The sequence below is a fragment of the Bufo bufo genome, chromosome 5 (assembly GCF_905171765.1).
Source record: "Bufo bufo chromosome 5, aBufBuf1.1, whole genome shotgun sequence".
NCBI lineage: Eukaryota > Metazoa > Chordata > Amphibia > Anura > Bufonidae > Bufo > Bufo bufo.
In genome coordinates, this window is record NC_053393.1 from 275,706,670 (window position 1) to 275,725,602 (window position 18,933).

Sequence of the window (18,933 nt, forward strand, 5' to 3'; positions counted from 1 at the left end):
TCTCCTGCTGCTGCTTATTAGCCTCGCGTTGTTGCAGGTTAGCCTCCACGAGGGCCTTCATAACAGCCTCCATTTCGTCTCTTGACACCGGTTTGAATCTAGCCGGTTTGATAAATGACATACAACCGTGAAAGAAAAAAAAACAATTTCGGCATTCACGCCAGCCTCACTGCGCTTGCCCGCTCCAAGCCACCAATTGTAGGGATTTTCTCTGGTAGGCAGGGTAAGCCGACGCAGTACAGAGCCAAGAACACAGTAGTAAAGCAAAAAGTTCAGTGTTTATTCACACCCAAAGAAAAACATAACACAAACACTTTGCAGAGTCCTGGTGTTAATTCACACCACAGGAATTCCTTGTGTTATTTCACACGGCCAAAGTCCACAGAACTCAAAACAAACACGTCACCTGGATATCCACAGCAGGCTTTAGGGCGCCTGGCTTCCAGCTGGTGGCTCTCATGCAGCTAGAGAAACGAGGGAAAAAAAAGAGGGGATTAGTCACAGACTCCTTTTGGTGAAAAGAGTCTGGGATATCCAGGCAGGGCGCCAAAAAGAAGGACCGTTAGTGTATGGTTTAAAATTCGGGTATAATACAGATATGTTTAATTACTGGAGAGGTGGTAGGCAGCCACAGGTCTACAGTCGTGGCCAAAAGTTTTGAGAATTACATAAATATTGGAAATTGGAAAAGTTGCTGCTTAAGTTTTTATAATAGCAATTTGCATATACTCCAGAATGTTATGAAGAGAGATCAAATGAATTGCATAGTCTCTTTGCCATGAAAATTAACTTAATCCCAAAAAAAACTTTCCACTGCATTTTATTGCTGTCATTAAAGGACCTGAGATCATTTCAGTAATCGTCTTATTAACGCAGGTGAGAATGTTGACTAGCACAAGGCTGGAGATCATTATGTCAGGCTGATTGGGTTAAAATGGCAGACTTGACATGTTAAAAGGAGGGTGATGCTTGAAATCATTGTTCTTCCATTGTTAACCATGGTGACCTGCAAAGAAACGCGTGCAGCCATCATTGCGTTGCATAAAAATGGCTTCACAGGCAAGGATATTGTGGCTACTAAGATTGCACCTCAATCAACAATTTATAGGATCATCAAGAACTTCAAGGAAAGAGGTTCAATTCTTGTTAAGAAGGCTTCAGGGCGTCCAAGAAAGTCCAGCAAGCGCCAGGATCGTCTCCTAAAGAGGATTCAGCTGCGGGATCGGAGTGCCACCAGTGCAGAGCTTGCTCAGGAAGGGCAGCAGGCAGGTGTGAGCGCATCTGCACGCACAGTGAGGCGAAGACTTTTGGAAGATGGCCTGGTGTCAAGAAGGGCAGCAAAGAAGCCACTTCTCTCCAAAAAAAACATCAGGGACAGTTTGATCTTCTGCAGAAAGTATGGTGAATGGACTGCTGAGGACTGGGGCAAAGTCATATTCTCCGATGAAGCCTCTTTCCGATTGTTTGGGGCATCTGGAAACAGGCTTGTCCGGAGAAGAAAAGGTGAGCGCTACCATCAGTCCTGTGTCATGCCAACAGTAAAGCATCCTGAGACCATTCATGTGTGGGGTTGCTTCTCATCCAAGGGAGTGGGCTCACTCACAATTTTGCCCAAAAACACAGCCATTAATAAAGAATGGTACCAAAACACCCTCCAACAGCAACTTCTTCCAACAATCCAACAACAGTTTGGTGAAGAACAATGCATTTTCCAGCACGATGGAGCACCGTGCCATAAGGCAAAAGTGATAACTAAGTGGCTCAGGGACCAAAACGTTGACATTTTGGGTCCATGGCCTGGAAACTTCCCAGATCTTAATCCCATTGAGAACTTGTAGTCAATCCTCAAGAGGCGGGTGGACAAACAAAAACCCACTAATTCTGACAAACTCCAAGAAGTGATTATGAAAAAATGGGTTGCTATCAGTCAGGAATTGGCCCAGAAGTTGATTGAGAGCATGCCCAGTCGAATTGCAGAGGTCCTGAAAAAGAAGGGCCAACACTGCAAATACTGACTCTTTGCATAAATGTCATGTAATTGTCGATAAAAGCCTTTGAAACGTATAAAGTGTGTGTAATTATATTTCACTACATCACAGAAACAACTGAAACAAAGATCTAAAAGCAGTTTAGCAGCAAACTTTGTGAAAACTAATATTTGTGTCATTCTCAAAACTTTTGGCCACGACTGTAGTGTCCAGACAGGGGTAAACCTGAAGTGGACATAATGCAAGGATAGGACAAAAAACGTAAGAAAAATGACCTGTATAGGGCGCCAATTGCCTCAAAAGTAATGGCCTACTTGTGGTAAAAATGGTTAATTAAGTGGTAACTTTGATAAGATTGTTTAAAAACACAACGTTTATGAAAACGTGCAGAATAACCTTTTTAAAACAGTAATAGAATATATAAAAAAAAAGTTTTTTGTAGTAAAAACTCACTTCACCCAGGAGGGGCAGGGTGGGATAAAGCACATAACACCCACTCTGCTTCCTCCTGCGCCTGTATGATCGTCCGGAAATAACGACAGTCACACTTGGAACATCTGGGTATTTTCTTTTTATTGTTTAGCACAGGGTAGGGGTAGGAGTAGGCTCAATGCGTTTCGGGGTCACTGGGATCCCCTTCATCAGGAGCATAAGTGTATCATACATAAAGGCAGGTATTTATACAGTGAAAAGGCGCCAAAAAACGGCGCCAAAAAAACGGGAGGTAGTGGCGTCACTTCCGGTTTGCGTTCCAAGGTGGAACGCATTGTAGTCGGCTTAGCTTGGAGTTGTTTCCGGTTTGCGTTCCAGCGTGGAACGCATCGGAACACATCTCGGCTTATAGTAGATTGGATGTGTGGGCCGGGAGGGGAAGCGAAGTCACTTCCGGTATGCGTCCCAGCCTGGAACGCATCGGGACCGAGGCGGCTGAGGGATCGGCACAAAAGTACATGGACTTGTTGTCGGATAATGTGGGTAGGTGTAAGGATATTTTGGAGGGGTATCCAGGGGCTTTAATAATGGCCAGGGAGAGGGAATTGGGTGTGGAATAGACCGGAAGTGATAAGGGTTCCGGTGTGCGTTCCAGTGCGTTAATCTACAAGAAATGACAAAAAATCACGTCATGCATACTGCTGGACTCCAGGCTTTGGATATATTTTGATATATTTTGACCATGGTCTTTGGACCGGAAATGTATGGTTTCTCTTACCCCATATAGATATGGGGACAATCGGGAGATTTGTGATGTTTTTTAGATCAGCAGGTAACATCTCCCTAAGTGTATATGCAGGGACGTGCACAGACATTTTGAAGGGCAGGGGCTTAAAAAAAAAAAAAAAGGGCACTTGACAAAAATCGAAAAAGTGTTTGTACCACAAAGCTTAGTTGCTTTCTAAAAGTCTTTCCTTGTTCTCCATAAATGTATAGATACAGTAATAATGCATATTCCTTTATTTTTTGTCAATTCTTTTTATTTTTTTTTTTGTATATGCAAAAAGAAAAAGGTACATACAGATATGAAATCACAATGTGCAGTCCAAAACAATTGAGGCGACTCAGAGTATGCAAATATCACGGTCCAAGCAAAGTAACAATATTATCAGGATCTGCTGATCTAACTTATCACGCTAAGAGAATCTTGTGTCCCAAATCTTGGCCAGGTTCTCTGGGTGTCGAATAACCCCCTGACCAAGGTCCACCGAACTGCTCGTCGGGGTTGGTGCCATACTGGAGGGAGCACAGTATGGGTAATGGTCTGTAATTTAGTTCTATGTGTTTTAGCACTTTATATGCGATTCATATATGGAATGATCTGCTGTTGCCCACTGTGTTTTCCGTCCATGTTGAGTTCGCCTTTTCCCTGTACTACTTATTTTTCAATTGATTTTATGTATTGTTCTTGGTAAATAAAGGATTTATTTATGTGAGTGGTCTGGTACTTATTTTTTATTTTTTTTTGTGTAAGGTGTGTCAGATAACAAACTGATGACCATTAATAGTGGTCATAAGAAGTCCCAATGGTAAAAGCCACCTCATAGATAGTCTTCTTGCACTGAGTTCCCTCAGCGCACCGGTGTTCTTGTAAGATCTGCTGCCCATACAGCTGACGTGCTCTCGTCAATTCCAGTCTGTCCGTCACACCTGTAATGGAGGTGTGTCTCCATGCTAGCTTACTCATCCGCTGTGAGGAGAGGGTTTGGCAGTGGGTGTGGTCACAGACAAGTTGGCACATTTTCACATGCAGTAAGCGGCTGGCACACGCAGGTGCCGGATTCAAATGGTCTCAAAACGTGCTTCAGCCACAGACATCGCTCAGGTGTATGAGCAGCTGTATGTAAGCCACAGACATAGCTTAGGTGTATGCGCAGCTATATAGGAAAGACTGTATGGGGCTACAAAGGGGATCGCATACACAACTGTATTGTCAGGGATTGCACTGCCTGTATGGGACTAAAGGGGATGCGCAGGGCCAGCTCATGATAACGGGGATAGCACTGGCTGTTAAAATGGGCTGCCCCTGCACGTCCCCTTCAGCCCCATACAGCCAGTGCTATCTCCGTTATGATGAGATGCCTGCATGGTTAAAACCAGGTACCAAACAACAAGATACAACACATTACCCAGATGTTGAAAGTTTTACACCTGAGAGCACGGTAGAGATCCTTCAAGCAACAAATGAATTACAGAAGAGGTCGTACAGCAGGAGAATTATAGGTAAGCAATTAGAAAAAGGCACGTGAGAAAATAAAAGAACATGCAGAGTCAGAGCATGGTGTGATGGAACACATACAAAAAGATAGCTTTACAATCAGCTTTTGACGTATCTGATGCTTTAGGCAAGGCAAAAAGGGAGAGAGAGAAGCAACAAAACAGAGAACTCTTGACCCAATTAATTGATATAACCCTATATCTTGCACGGCAGGGGAAGGCTTTTAGGGGTGATGACGAGTCTGACACAAGTAGAAACCAGGGCAACTTCCTTGAACTTGTAAAAATGTTTAGCCAGTACGATAGCGTACTTAAGCTCCATTTGGAAAATTTCAAATGCCAGAAAATAGGTAAAAATAGGTGTCAGGTTTCACTTCTCTCAAATAGGACACAAAATGATCTTATCATTACTGGCCACATTCACAAAACGAGAGATTAGGAAAGAAATAGAGGAGGCCACTATATATTCAGTTCTTATAGATGAAACTACTGACGTATCTCACTGTGAGCAGGTGTCTATTGTGGTGCGTTATGTGTACCAAATGGAAATCAAAGAGCGCTTCCTCCAGGTCTGTAATGTGGCAAAAACTACAGGTGAGGAGATGGAGAAAACTGTTCTTGACTTGCTAAAGAACAACAATCTACAGATAGAAAACATGCATGGTCAAGGCTATGACGGTGCTGCCAATATGAGTGGTCAATACAAAGGTCTGCAGTCTAGAATATTGCAACACAACAACAAGGCTCTATATGTTCACTGCCAAGCCCACTTCCTAAATTTGGTCCTAGTTGAAGCTGCCAAATCAAGCATCCACTTCATTACCTTTTTCAACCTGGTACAGAAGCTTTATGTGTTTCTCACCAGCTCTACAAAACGGCACACTGCATTTGTGAAATGTCAAGAAGCCTTGCACCCTGGAGAGCGTGTAATTCAACTGCAAAAGCTCTCAGACACGCGTTGGGCATGTAGAGAAAAAGCCCTAAAGGCCCTCCTTAAAGTTATAAGTTCAGTGGTCAAAGTCCTGACTGCTATTACACAGCAGGAGCCTCCTGATACTGCTGCTGGAGATGCCAGAATGTACCTTAAAGCCATAGACTTTGAGTTTTTGCTTTGCCTTGAAATAGCCAGTCCAGTCTTTGAAGTCACTGCACTTGCCTCTGATGCTCTACAGAATTCTGATATAGATCTGTCCACACAGCATATGCTGTTGTCAATGGAGTCAAGGACACCTTGTCCAACCTCAGGACAGAACAGCAGTTTGGAAAATTGTTTAAGAGTGCCTGTGAAAAGGCAGAAGCCGCTGGGATCAGTATTCCCATTGCCCCCCCAGGACAGCAAAGACAGAGGAGGGTGCCTGCAAAATATTCCCATAGTACCCACACAGCCATAGAGAGCCACTCCTTCCAGTCCCTAGAAGACTACTATAGAGTGAAGGTATACTATACATTCATTGATGTTCTTTCTCAGGAGCTAGAGAGAAGATTTAGGGGAGATGGCGAGACACAGTCTAATAAAATACTAAGTGCACTTCACAGTTTGACAAAGCCCAACAAATGGATAGGCAAAGAGATAATAGGGCCTGACTCTCTTGAGGCCATTCACACACTATGTGAATTCTATGGAGGTGAAGAGCAAAAGTTAAAAACAGAGCTCAGGGTCTTTTATGCCTCTTTCCAGGACACATCCACTGTGAAGGATATCTTAAAAACTCTTAGAGACAACAATGGTCAGGATATCTTTCCAACTCTGGTGAAAATGATAACAACCTATGCAACAATTCCTGTGTCAACAGCAACAGTGGAGAGGTCCTTCTCCAAGCTCAAGCTGGTAAAAGATACACTGAGAAACCTTTGTTCAGAGGAGAGGCTTTCTGACCTCCTACTCCTGGCTATTGAGAAAGACATTCCCTTAAACCACAGTGAAGTTGTCAACATTGACAGGGATATGGCCCCCCGAAGGTTGCTGCTGTAAGGGAGAAATTACTAGAGAATGCAAGTGATGGTGAGTAGGAAATGGGATATGGGTCTACACAGGGGAATCGGGGATAGCATACTGGTGTATTGTTGGGGATATGGGTCTACACAGGGGAATCGGGGATAGCATACTGGTGTATTGTTGGGGATATGGGTCTACACAGGGGAATCGGGGATAGCATACTGGTGTATTGTTGGGGAATGGGGATATGGGTCTACACAGGGGATCGCATACAGGTGTATTGTCGGGGATATGTGGCTACACAGGCAATCACACTGGCTGTATGGGGTTGAAGGGGACGCGCAGTGGCAGCTTATGATAATGGGGATAGCACTGGCTTCCAAAATGAGCTGCCCCTGCAAGCCCCCTTAAGCCCCATACAGCCAGTGCGATCCCCGACAATACAGTTGTATGCGATCCCCTTTGTAGCCCCATACAGTCTTTCCTATATAGCTGCGCATACACCTAAGCTATGTCTGTGGCTTACATACAGCTGCTCATACACCTGAGCGATGTCTGTGGCCGAAGCGCTTTTTGAGACCGTTTGAATCTGGCGCCTGCGTGTGCCAGCCGCTCACTGCATGTGAAAACGTGCCAACTTGTCTGTGACCACACCCACTGCCAAACCCTCTCCTCACAGCGGATGAGTAAGCTAGCATGGAGACACACCTCCATTACAGGTGTGACGGACAGACTGGAATTGACGAGAGCACGTCATCTGTATGGGCAGCAGATCTTACAAGAACACCGGCACTACAGCACTGCCGGCTACAGACAACTCCCCCTGACGTCACTGGCCTGTCCCCGCATTCCCAGCCTTACAAAGCGCGCGCTCACACAAGGGGTGAGCCACGCTACAGCCAGCTGTACCAGTCAGCAGTTTTATCGGTATCCTGTCCCTCCAGTCAAGTCCCTCCCACAAATTTTTAGTTTATTATGATATCATTAAAAGTTTTACACCCTGGTATTTCTCAAATAGCCCCGCTAGGAAATCCTTTTTTTTTTATATTCACAATAAATATTTTTAACATTAGTCCTGAAATATTGTTGTTTAAACACAGAAATCTTTTATATATGTACTATATGTTCTTTTTCGTTTGTTTTAACCAGCCATCTGGCCACTCTTGTCGTTGTTGGCGTCCATAAGTTAAACTTTTCTAAGCAAATTAACCTATGTATGCAATGAACTATATATGCATAAATAAATATATAAAATAAGCACAGAGCTCACACGTCCTCCAACATGCTCTGCTCCCATGTATATTCCTTTCAATACAAGTTTGGAACTAACAAAATTTCCTATGAAAAAAAATAAATAAATAAAAAAAAAAAATTGTGGTATTGTTCAAGAAAACACTTCTCATTCGCACACACACAACTGTTTCCTACTCACCATCGCTTGCATTCTCTGGTCATTTCCCCTGTAAAGCAGCAACCGTCGGAGAACCATGTCCCTGTGATCTGATTCATTGAGCAGTGAGCTTTGTTGCAATACGTGTGAGCTCTGAGCGCCCCAACATGATATGCTCCAATATATATTCCTTGAAATCAAACTTTGGAACTGTCAAAATATTAAACTTTCCTGTGGAAAAACTGACAATAAAAAAGAATTAGTTGTATTGTTCAAGAAAACACTTCTCATTCGCACACACACAACTGTTTCCTACTCACCATCGCTTGCATTCTCTGGTCATTTCTCCCTTACAGCAGCAACCTTCGGGGGGCCATATCCCTGTATATGTTGACAACTTCACTGTGGTTTATGGGAATGTCTTTCTCAATAGCCAGGAGTAGGAGGTCAGAAAGCCTCTCCTCTGAACAAAGGTTTCTCAGTGTATCTTTTACCAGCTTGAGCTTGGAGAAGGACCTCTCCACTGTTGCTGTTGACACAGGAATTGTTGCATAGGTTGTTATCATTTTCACCAGTGTTGGAAAGATATCCTGACCATTGTTGTCTCTAAGAGTTTTTAAGATATCCTTCACAGTGGATGTGTCCTGGAAAGAGGCATAAAAGACCCTGAGCTCTGTTTTTAACTTTTGCTCTTCACCTCCATAGAATTCACATAGTGTGTGAATGGCCTCAAGAGAGTCAGGCCCTATTATATCTTTGCCTATCCATTTGTTGGGCTTAGTCAAACTGTGAAGTGCACTTAATATTTTATTAGACTGTGTCTCGCCATCTCCCCTAAATCTTCTCTCTAGCTCCTGAGAAAGAACATCAATGAATGTATAGTATACCTTCACTCTATAGTAGTCTTCTAGGGACTGGAAGGAGTGGCTCTCTATGGCTGTGTGGGTACTATGGGAATATTTTGCAGGCACCCTCCTCTGTCTTTGCTGTCCTGGGGGGGCAATGGGAATACTGATCCCAGCGGCTTCTGCCTTTTCACAGGCACTCTTAAACAATTTTCCAAACTGCTGTTCTGTCCTGAGGTTGGACAAGGTGTCCTTGACTCCATTGACAACAGCATATGCTGTGGACAGATCTATATCAGAATTCTGTAGAGCATCAGAGGCAAGTGCAGTGACTTCAAAGACTGGACTGGCTATTTCAAGGCAAAGCAAAAACTCAAAGTCTATGGCTTTAAGGTACATTCTGGCATCTCCAGCAGCAGTATCAGGAGGCTCCTGCTGTGTAATATCAGTCAGGACTTTGACCACAGAACTTATAACTTTAAGGAGGGCCTTTAGGGCTTTTTCTCTACATGCCCAACGCGTGTCTGAGAGCTTTTGTAGTTGAAATACACGCTCTCCAGGGTGCAAGGCTTCTTGACATTTCACAAATGCAGTGTGCCGTTTTGTAGAGCTGGTGAGAAACACATAAAGCTTCTGTACCAGGTTGAAAAAGGTAATGAAGTGGATGCTTGATTTGGCAGCTTCAACTAGGACCAAATTTAGGCAGTGGGCTTGGCAGTGAACATATAGAGCCTTGTTGTTGTGTTGCAATATTCTAGACTGCAGACCTTTGTATTGACCACTCATATTGGCAGCACCGTCATAGCCTTGACCATGCATGTTTTCTATCTGTAGATTGTTGTTCTTTAGCAAGTCAAGAACAGTTTTCTCCATCTCCTCACCTGTAGTTTTTGCCACATTACAGACCTGGAGGAAGCGCTCTTTGATTTTCATTTGGTACACATAACGCACCACAATAGACACCTGCTCACAGTGAGATACGTCAGTAGTTTCATCTATAAGAACTGAATATATAGTGGCCTCCTCTATTTCTTTCCTAATCTCGCGTTTTGTGAATGTGGCCAGTGCTTTGATAAGATCATTTTGTGTCCTATTTGAGAGGAGTGAAACCTGACACCTATTTTTACCTATTTTCTGACATTTAAAATTTTCCAAATGGAGCTTAAGTACGCTATCGTACTGGCTAAACATTTTTACAAGTTCAAGGAAGTTGCCCTGGTTTCTACTTGTGTCAGACTCGTCATCACCCCTAAAAGCCTTCCCCTGCCGTGCAAGATATAGGGTTATATCAATTAATCGGGTCAAGAGTTCTCTGTTTTGTTGCTTCTCTCTCTCCCTTTTTGCCTTGCCTAAAGCATCAGATACGTCAAAAGCTGATTGTAAAGCACTCTTTTTGTATGTGTTCCATCGCACCATGCTTGTTAAGTGGGCCTCTGACTCTGCATGTTCTTTTATTTTCTCACGTGCCTTTTTCCAATTGCTTACCCCAGCCACTCTCCATGAACTCTTGCTATACTTCTGCTCATTTAGAAAAAGCCGACAGCTGAAGCAGTACATACTGTCTTTGTTAGGTGAATACTCTAACCACAGGTTATTTTCATACCACACTTTCTGAAATGACCTTCCTTCATCATTTTTGGGAAATCTGAGTACAGGTTGACATGGTCCTCTACCAACACACATTTTTACATAACTGGCATTACATGTCAGATGAAAATCTTGATTATGGGCTGGATCGGTTGGATATTTTAAAGATGAAATTTTTGACAAGGCATCTTCTACACTACTCACATCTTCCTCTGCTACATCCTCTTCCATTAATTCATCTGGCCCACCATTAGCCACTGTTTGCCCTATTGTAGCCTTTCAACACTAACATCGACTTCATTATCATCTTTGTCAGGTGTAGCCTCCAAAGACCTCTCCTGTAATTCATTTGTAGCTTGAAGGATCTCTAACGTGCTCTCTGTTGGGACACTCTCAACATCTTGTAGATGTGTTGTATCTTGTGGTTTGGTACCTGGTTTTTTAAACCATGCATTCAATGATCTACTAATATGGGCTGCTTTCTGGCGTTCTCTCTCCTTCATTTTCCGTATTCTCTCTGTTTTCGGCATTGTGCTGCAGGCATGATTAAAATTAATGGTTGTATCACAACCTACCTGAGAACCTTCTGCATTACACAGTCACAAACATATTTCAGATGAAAACTTACAATTCCTTGGCTGGGCTGTTGGGGAGATCTCAGGCTGTCGGCAGACACTTTTCCGGCGGGGTGACGTGCTCAATGGACTGGAGAAGCAAGCTGATGTGTTTTGTCCTAATAAGAGAGATTTCATAATGATCATTTGCAGGAGGGGCAGAGGGATAACAGAGCAGGGAGAGACTGGTGCTGCTTCTAAAGGGATCAGACCATGATGGAGCAGGCATGAAGCCCAGGAGCCCACCCTAATCCGCCCACCTCACCCCCGTAGTAAAAATTCACATTATATTATTGGACAATAAAAACAATACCCCTTTGTAATGCCCCCAGTTGAGCTAATGTCCTTATAGTGCCCCCATAATGTACCAGTATAAAATACCCCTATACGGCAACCCCAGTAAATGCCCCACAGTGCTCCTCTTCCCCCTTCCTCCTAGTGCCCCCATAATGTACCGGTATAAAAATGCCCCTACATAGTGCCCCAGAAGATGCCCTCAATGTCCCCTATAAGTTTCAAACTAGGGATAGACCGATTATCGGCCGATATTCCTGATTTTGTAAAGTATGGGTATCGGCATATAAACTGCCGATACCACCGATATTGCGTCCACCACACCCGCGCACCTGTCCGAAATGTCAGAGTCACCGCTGTGCCTTTGCGCTGCCAGTGCCAAGTATTGCGGGAGTACAGTAGAGAGGGTATGTGTGTGGGCCTGCCTGAAACACCCCTAAACGGGACTACGTACATAGGCTACGCTGTTACTGCTCCGGCTGGTGGAGGGAAAGTGCGTCATAAACTCATATTCCACAAGTGCACATCCTATTGTATAATCATACATATACAGCTGTGCCATCTGCCATGTACCTACCTACTACATCAGACATACACACATTAATATGTAATTTAAATGTGTGTATGATGTAGTTGTGTTGTAGTATGAGGGTATATAACACACTATATATGTATAAGAGTAAGTATGAGCCCCTTAGCGGTATAATGCAAGTAATGTGTATTGGTATATAAACTAGATTTGTGTTGAAATTATTTTTTTAAATAAATTAAAATGCACAGAATATCGGCAGAAAAGAACAGCCTGAAAGTTCACAGAATATCGGTATCGGCAATAAAAAAAATCAATAGCGGTCGATCCCTATTGCAAACATCAAATACACATTCTTAGTGCCCCCGGTAGATGACCCCCATTACTGCTCTCCCCCTTTCCCATAGTACCAAGCAATGCAAGCATAGCGTGTCCCAGTATAAAATGCCATTGTACAGAACCCCCCATATAACATATACCCCTATTTTGTGGCCTCAGTAGATGCCCCTATATAGTGCCCACTGGCCACTGCCCACCAATAATGTGCCACTGTACCAGCAAGAAGTGGCCCCACAGACTGCAGGGGTGATTCATGGGCCTGGGACCTGGGTTTGCACTGCAGGCAGCCTGGCAGCACATATCATACCCCCCCCCCCCCCGGTACATTTTTCCCGCCACTACCAGCCTCCATGATGGCAGTGGCAGGCAGCACAAGTAGCCAAAAAGCAGGGGTGCTGGCCTGCTGGGCCATAAAGGCATGATTGTAAACTGAAGCATGGGTGTGCTGGGCAGTGGGTGGGTTTTGCAGGCAGGTAGAGCATCTCCTCTCCTATACACCCTCCCCCCTCCCTGTTTTTTCCCGCCAGCCGCCACTAATGGCCTACTACCTCCATGACAGTGAGTGTGGCAGGCTCAGTCAGCAGGCCAGGCAGCAGCACAGTAGCCAGAGCACAGAGCGGGGGGCGATCACAGACAGACACATCACACTCACACAGACAGTGACTCAGACCGACAGACAAGACAAACACAAGACATCAACCCAGTCACTCAGCACAAGCAAGCACACACAGGAGGAATTAAACTGAGTGAGCAGGGCAGGGCCGCAGGGCAGTGGTATGTCATCAATCATTTTCTTTTTCTTCACTCACCCACACTTGAATCCGGATTCCTGACGGGAGGGGCGGGCGGTGAGGCTCTGAGGCGGCTTGTCAGCAGGGGCAGGACGGGCGGGAGCACACACAGCCAGGCAGCTCTTCTTCTCTGCTCAGAAGACTGCCTGTGCGCGCCGCCCGTACCACGTGACTTGCCGGCGGGTCTGGTCTTGATAATTAACAAAGATTAATGCGCAGCGCACGTGACAGTGAGTGCCAGCATCTGCGCATTATGAAAAAAAAAAAAAGTTCCAATAAAATAAAATTTCTGTAAGAGCGGAGGGCATTTAAGGGGCCGGTGATGAAAAGGCAGGGGCTCAAGCCCCCTTTCATCCCTATGTGTGCACGTCCCTGTGTATATGTATATGCACACATATATGTGCACAGGGGGGAGGTGTTCTATAAATGAAAAAAAAATTAGTGAAATAAAAGTGAATAAAAATGATTTGTAAAGAACATTTAAAGGGGATGAAGAAGTGGACAAAAAATATGGTGGAAATAAAAATAGAATAAAATGGAGGTATGATGAATAAAATATGTGTATATTTTGCGGGATAGGGGAAGGAGAGTTGCATAGATTATATAAAGATCGTGCAGAAATCAAGAACCCATAAAAGGCGATCTGTGTGTCAGTATCTTGGAACAAACGAGTATATTTTTGTTCCTAAAAGGACATGTGTGTATACGAATGGAGGGGTATGCCCTAAATATTTAGTAGCGTCGAGCTCAATAAAAATATCGCTCGAGGAGCACTATATAATAAAATATATTAAAAGACAAGGTGGATAGGAATTGCTACAAAAAGTATGAAAACATATATAGTAAATATGGGATAGATAAAAGGGTATTTAAATAGAAAAAATATTATTTTATATATTTCGTATATTATTTCAATATTATTTCATATATTTCGTCCGTGGGTTAACCGTAAAGATGTGTTGGTTATGCGCGAAATAGATGGATCTATGATGGTTGTTTAAGGGATGATATTGGGTGTTTTTGGGTGATTTTTTTATTTTTAGATATATGTTTTTTCTAGTACATATATATATATATATATATATATATATATATATAAAAAAAACAAAGAAGTCACAGCAGCACAAGTCCAGAGACCACGGGTGAAAATCCTCCAGCCGCAGGCTCCAACGGCTATGGATGGGTATAGTATCAAAAGAATGAGGCAGCACTCCAGGTAAATAGAAAAAAGTGGATCCTTTATTCCTCTCTGTGCAACGTTTCAACCGTCTCAATGCGGTCTTTCTCAAGCATATAACATGGTGTCAAACACGGGTATATATACCCACAATTCATAGCAAGAATTACAAGTGGCAATTATACAATATTGAATGTGATCCCATAAAAAATACAATATACAATGTATCAAGATTATCATGATTCGTGTGTCCTGACACTTTACATGGTCCGGTATCATGCACAGTGCAATATAGTATACATATACACATTGATCATAGTAACAACGTGACTGTAAGTTAATTAACCATAATCAACTTCATCAACATAATAGTGTAGCACCTGAGTGCATAAACCCAGTGAATAATTTAAAAACAACTCACACTGTTGTGTATGGACAAGCGCGCCAAAGTCCGCGTCCTCACCGCTGCACCACGCATGCCCAGAGTCCTCGTCACGTCACAGAGGCAACATCCCCAAGGCGGGGCCAAGCGCCATCACCATGGACACGCGAAAACACATGACCAGTGCGACCGTCACGTGACACCTCCAGAGGATATGCCGGGCGGAACCACGCCCACAAAGCCGGACTAGCGTCGCCAGGCAACAATGTAAACACCGTTGACCGCGCAGACGTCAGCCCAGCAATGCGCGCAGCGGGCCGCCTATAAACACAGGACTGATCCGGACAATCGGCAGCAATGGTCAGCAAGTGGAGAGGGAAAATACCAACAATGGGAAACACAAAGGGCACTGTAACATGAAAATGACTAAAATGAAATTGATAAAGGGAACTAATAGGCTCCCCAGAGGGTTACTGTATCCATAGTTTATTAAAATGGAGTGACCGTGGTTTATTAAAGTATATCAGCACTAGACTAATATCTCTATAGTCTGTGCCATACTGTTTTTATAAGACAACAGGACGGGGGCCACAGGATCACGCCGCTCTCACGATAGCGATCCCAGGTCCATTGAGGGTATGGGGTCAGGGACACTTCCATGCCACAGGACCCCTAAACCCTACAACCGACCATTCAGTCTATTGTTCAAAGTGAAAATAACCACCACTCCAAATGAACAGTATAATCACAGTCAACCCACATATTATGATATATTATAATGTAAACAATGTACATGCGCCCCACAGTTCTCCCCCATCAGGCAGATTCCATCAATTAGACGTAGGGCAATAGGTACAAGCCCATAAACACCATCAGTGGAGTATCGAAGATCTAGAGAAAGAAGAGATAATATCAGCAAAGAAACAGTAAAAACTGTATACATATAGATAAAAGTAAAAGTAAATCACTCAATTGATGACACCAATAGATAATTTACACACACCAGGGCAGAACAGGGCAAGGAACACAGGAGAATAATAGGCAATCACATCCTATACCACACTCCACTTAAAATCAACATTGAGACCATGCGGTCTCAGTGTGTTGAGACGGTGGATCCATCTTAGCTCACGTTGTTTGAGAGCCAATGTCCTGTCTCCACCTCTTCTAGACAGAGTGATATGGTCCACCAGCATAAATTTTAAATCCTTCTCTTTATGGTTAGCCTCAACAAAATGTTTAGGAACAGGTAAATCTTTTCTTTTCTGTCGTATGGAGAACCGGTGGTTATTTAAACGTGCCTTCATGTCACAAGTGGTCTCCCCAACATAAAGGAGGCCACAAGGACAGGAGAGCACGTAAATAACGAACGAACTGTTACATGTCAGAAAATGACCAATCTCATATTGGATCCCCGTAGCCGGGTGTGTAAACCCCTCCCCCTTGGTCATATAAGCGCAGTTAACACAACCAAGACAGGGATAGGAACCCCTCCTACGCGGGCCAATATGAGACTGTACCAACGTCTTAGCAGAAAGATCAGCCCGAACTAGCTTATCTCGAAAATTTGCGGAACGCCTATATGAAAGCAAAGGTGGCGTGGTCAAAGCAATAATGCCTGAGAAATTACTCTTAAGTATTGGCCAATGTTTACGGATAATTTGGGCAATTTGAACACTTTGTTCTGAGAATGTTGATACAAACGGTATCCTATCAACTTTTTTATCAATTTTTTTATTTGTATCAACCGGTGTTACCTGATGTGAATCAGTTACCCTAGTCAAGTGTTTTTCAATCACCCTAGCCGGATAGCCACGTTCCTTGAACTTATTTGCCATCTGTGAAAGACGAGTCGGGAGTAGATCTGGCTCCTGTACCACCCTTTTCACCCTAAGGAGTTGACTGTATGGTACAGAATCAATGATAGACCTCGGGTGACAACTGCTGTAATGTAGCAACGTATTACAGTCAGTGGGCTTAGTATAGATATCTGTAGACAAATGATCACCCACTATTGTGACAGTGGTGTCAAGAAATTGGACCTGGGCGGTCGAGTGCACAAGGGTAAAACTGATGTCCGGGTCAGTTTTACCCTTGTGCACTCGACCGCCCAGGTCCAATTTCTTGACACCACTGTCACAATAGTGGGTGATCATTTGTCTACAGATATCTATACTAAGCCCACTGACTGTAATACGTTGCTACACTACAGCAGTTGTCACCCGAGGTCTATCATTGATTCTGTACCATACAGTCAACTCCTTAGGGTGAAAAGGGTGGTACAGAAGCCAGATCTACTCCCGACTCGTCTTTCACAGATGGCAAATAAGTTCAAGGAACGTGGCTATCCGGCTAGGGTGATTGAAAAACACTTGACTAGGGTAACTGATTCACATCAGGTAACACCGGTTGATACAAATAAAAAAAATTGATAAAAAAGTTGATAGGATACCGTTTATATCAACATTCTCAGAACAAAGTGTTCAAATTGCCCAAATTATCCGTAAACATTGGCCAATACTTAAGAGTAATTTCTCAGGCATTATTGCTTTGACCACGCCACCTTTGCTTTCATATAGGCGTTCCGCAAATTTTCGAGATAAGCTAGTTCGGGCTGATCTTTCTGCTAAGACGTTGGTACAGTCTCATATTGGCCCGCGTAGGAGGGGTTCCTATCCCTGTCTTGGTTGTGTTAACTGCGCTTATATGACCAAGGGGGAGGGGTTTACACACCCGGCTACGGGGATCCAATATGAGATTGGTCATTTTCTGACATGTAACAGTTCGTTCGTTATTTACGTGCTCTCCTGTCCTTGTGGCCTCCTTTATGTTGGGGAGACCACTTGTGACATGAAGGCACGTTTAAATAACCACCGGTTCTCCATACGACAGAAAAGAAAAGATTTACCTGTTCCTAAACATTTTGTTGAGGCTAACCATAAAGAGAAGGATTTAAAATTTATGCTGGTGGACCATATCACTCTGTCTAGAAGAGGTGGAGACAGGACATTGGCTCTCAAACAACGTGAGCTAAGATGGATCCACCGTCTCAACACACTGAGACCGCATGGTCTCAATGTTGATTTTAAGTGGAGTGTGGTATAGGATGTGGCTGCCTATTATTCTCCTGTGTTCCTTGCCCTGTTCTGCCCTGGTGTGTGTAAATTATCTATTGGTGTCATCAATTGAGTGATTTACTTTTACTTTTATCTATATGTATACAGTTTTTACTGTTTCTTTGGTGATATTATCTCTTCTTTCTCTAGATCTTCGATACTCCACTGATGGTGTTTATGGGCTTGTACCTATTGCCCTACGTCTAATTGATGGAATCTGCCTGATGGGGGAGAACTGTGGGGCGCATGTACATTGTTTACATTATAATATATCATAATATGTGGGTTGACTGTGATTATACTGTTTATTTGGAGTGGTGGTTATTTTCACTTTGAACAATAGACTGAATGGTCGGTTGTAGGGTTTAGGGGTCCTGTGGCATGGAAGTGTCCCTGACCCCATACCCTCAATGGACCTGGGATCGCTATCGTGAGAGCGGCGTGATCCTGTGGCCCCCGTCCTGTTGTCTTATAAAAACAGTATGGCACAGACTATAGAGATATTAGTCTAGTGCTGATATACTTTAATAAACCACGGTCACTCCATTTTAATAAACTATGGATACAGTAACCCTCTGGGGAGCCTATTAGTTCCCTTTATCAATTTCATTTTAGTCATTTTCATGTTACAGTGCCCTTTGTGTTTCCCATTGTTGGTATTTTCCCTCTCCACTTGCTGACCATTGCTGCCGATTGTCCGGATCAGTCCTGTGTTTATAGGCGGCCCGCTGCGCGCATTGCTGGGCTGACGTCTGCGCGGTCAACGGTGTTTACATTGTTGCCTGGCGACGCTAGTCCGGCTTTGTGGGCGTGGTTCCGCCCGGCATATCCTCTGGAGGTGTCACGTGACGGTCGCACTGGTCATGTGTTTTCATGTGTTTACGCGTGTCCATGGTGATGGCGCTTGGCTCCGCCTTGGGGATGTTGCCTCTGTGACGTGACGAGGACTCTTGGCATGCGTGGTGCAGCGGTGAGGACGCGGACTTTGGCGCGCTTGTCCATACACAACAGTGTGAGTTGTTTTTAAATTATTCACTGGGTTTATGCACTCAGGTGCTACACTATTATGTTGATGAAGTTGATTATGGTTAATTAACTTACAGTCACGTTGTTACTATGATCAATGTGTATATGTATACTATATTGCACTGTGCATGATACCGGACCATGTAAAGTGTCAGGACACACGAATCATGATAATCTTGATACATTGTATATTGTATTTTTTATGGGAAC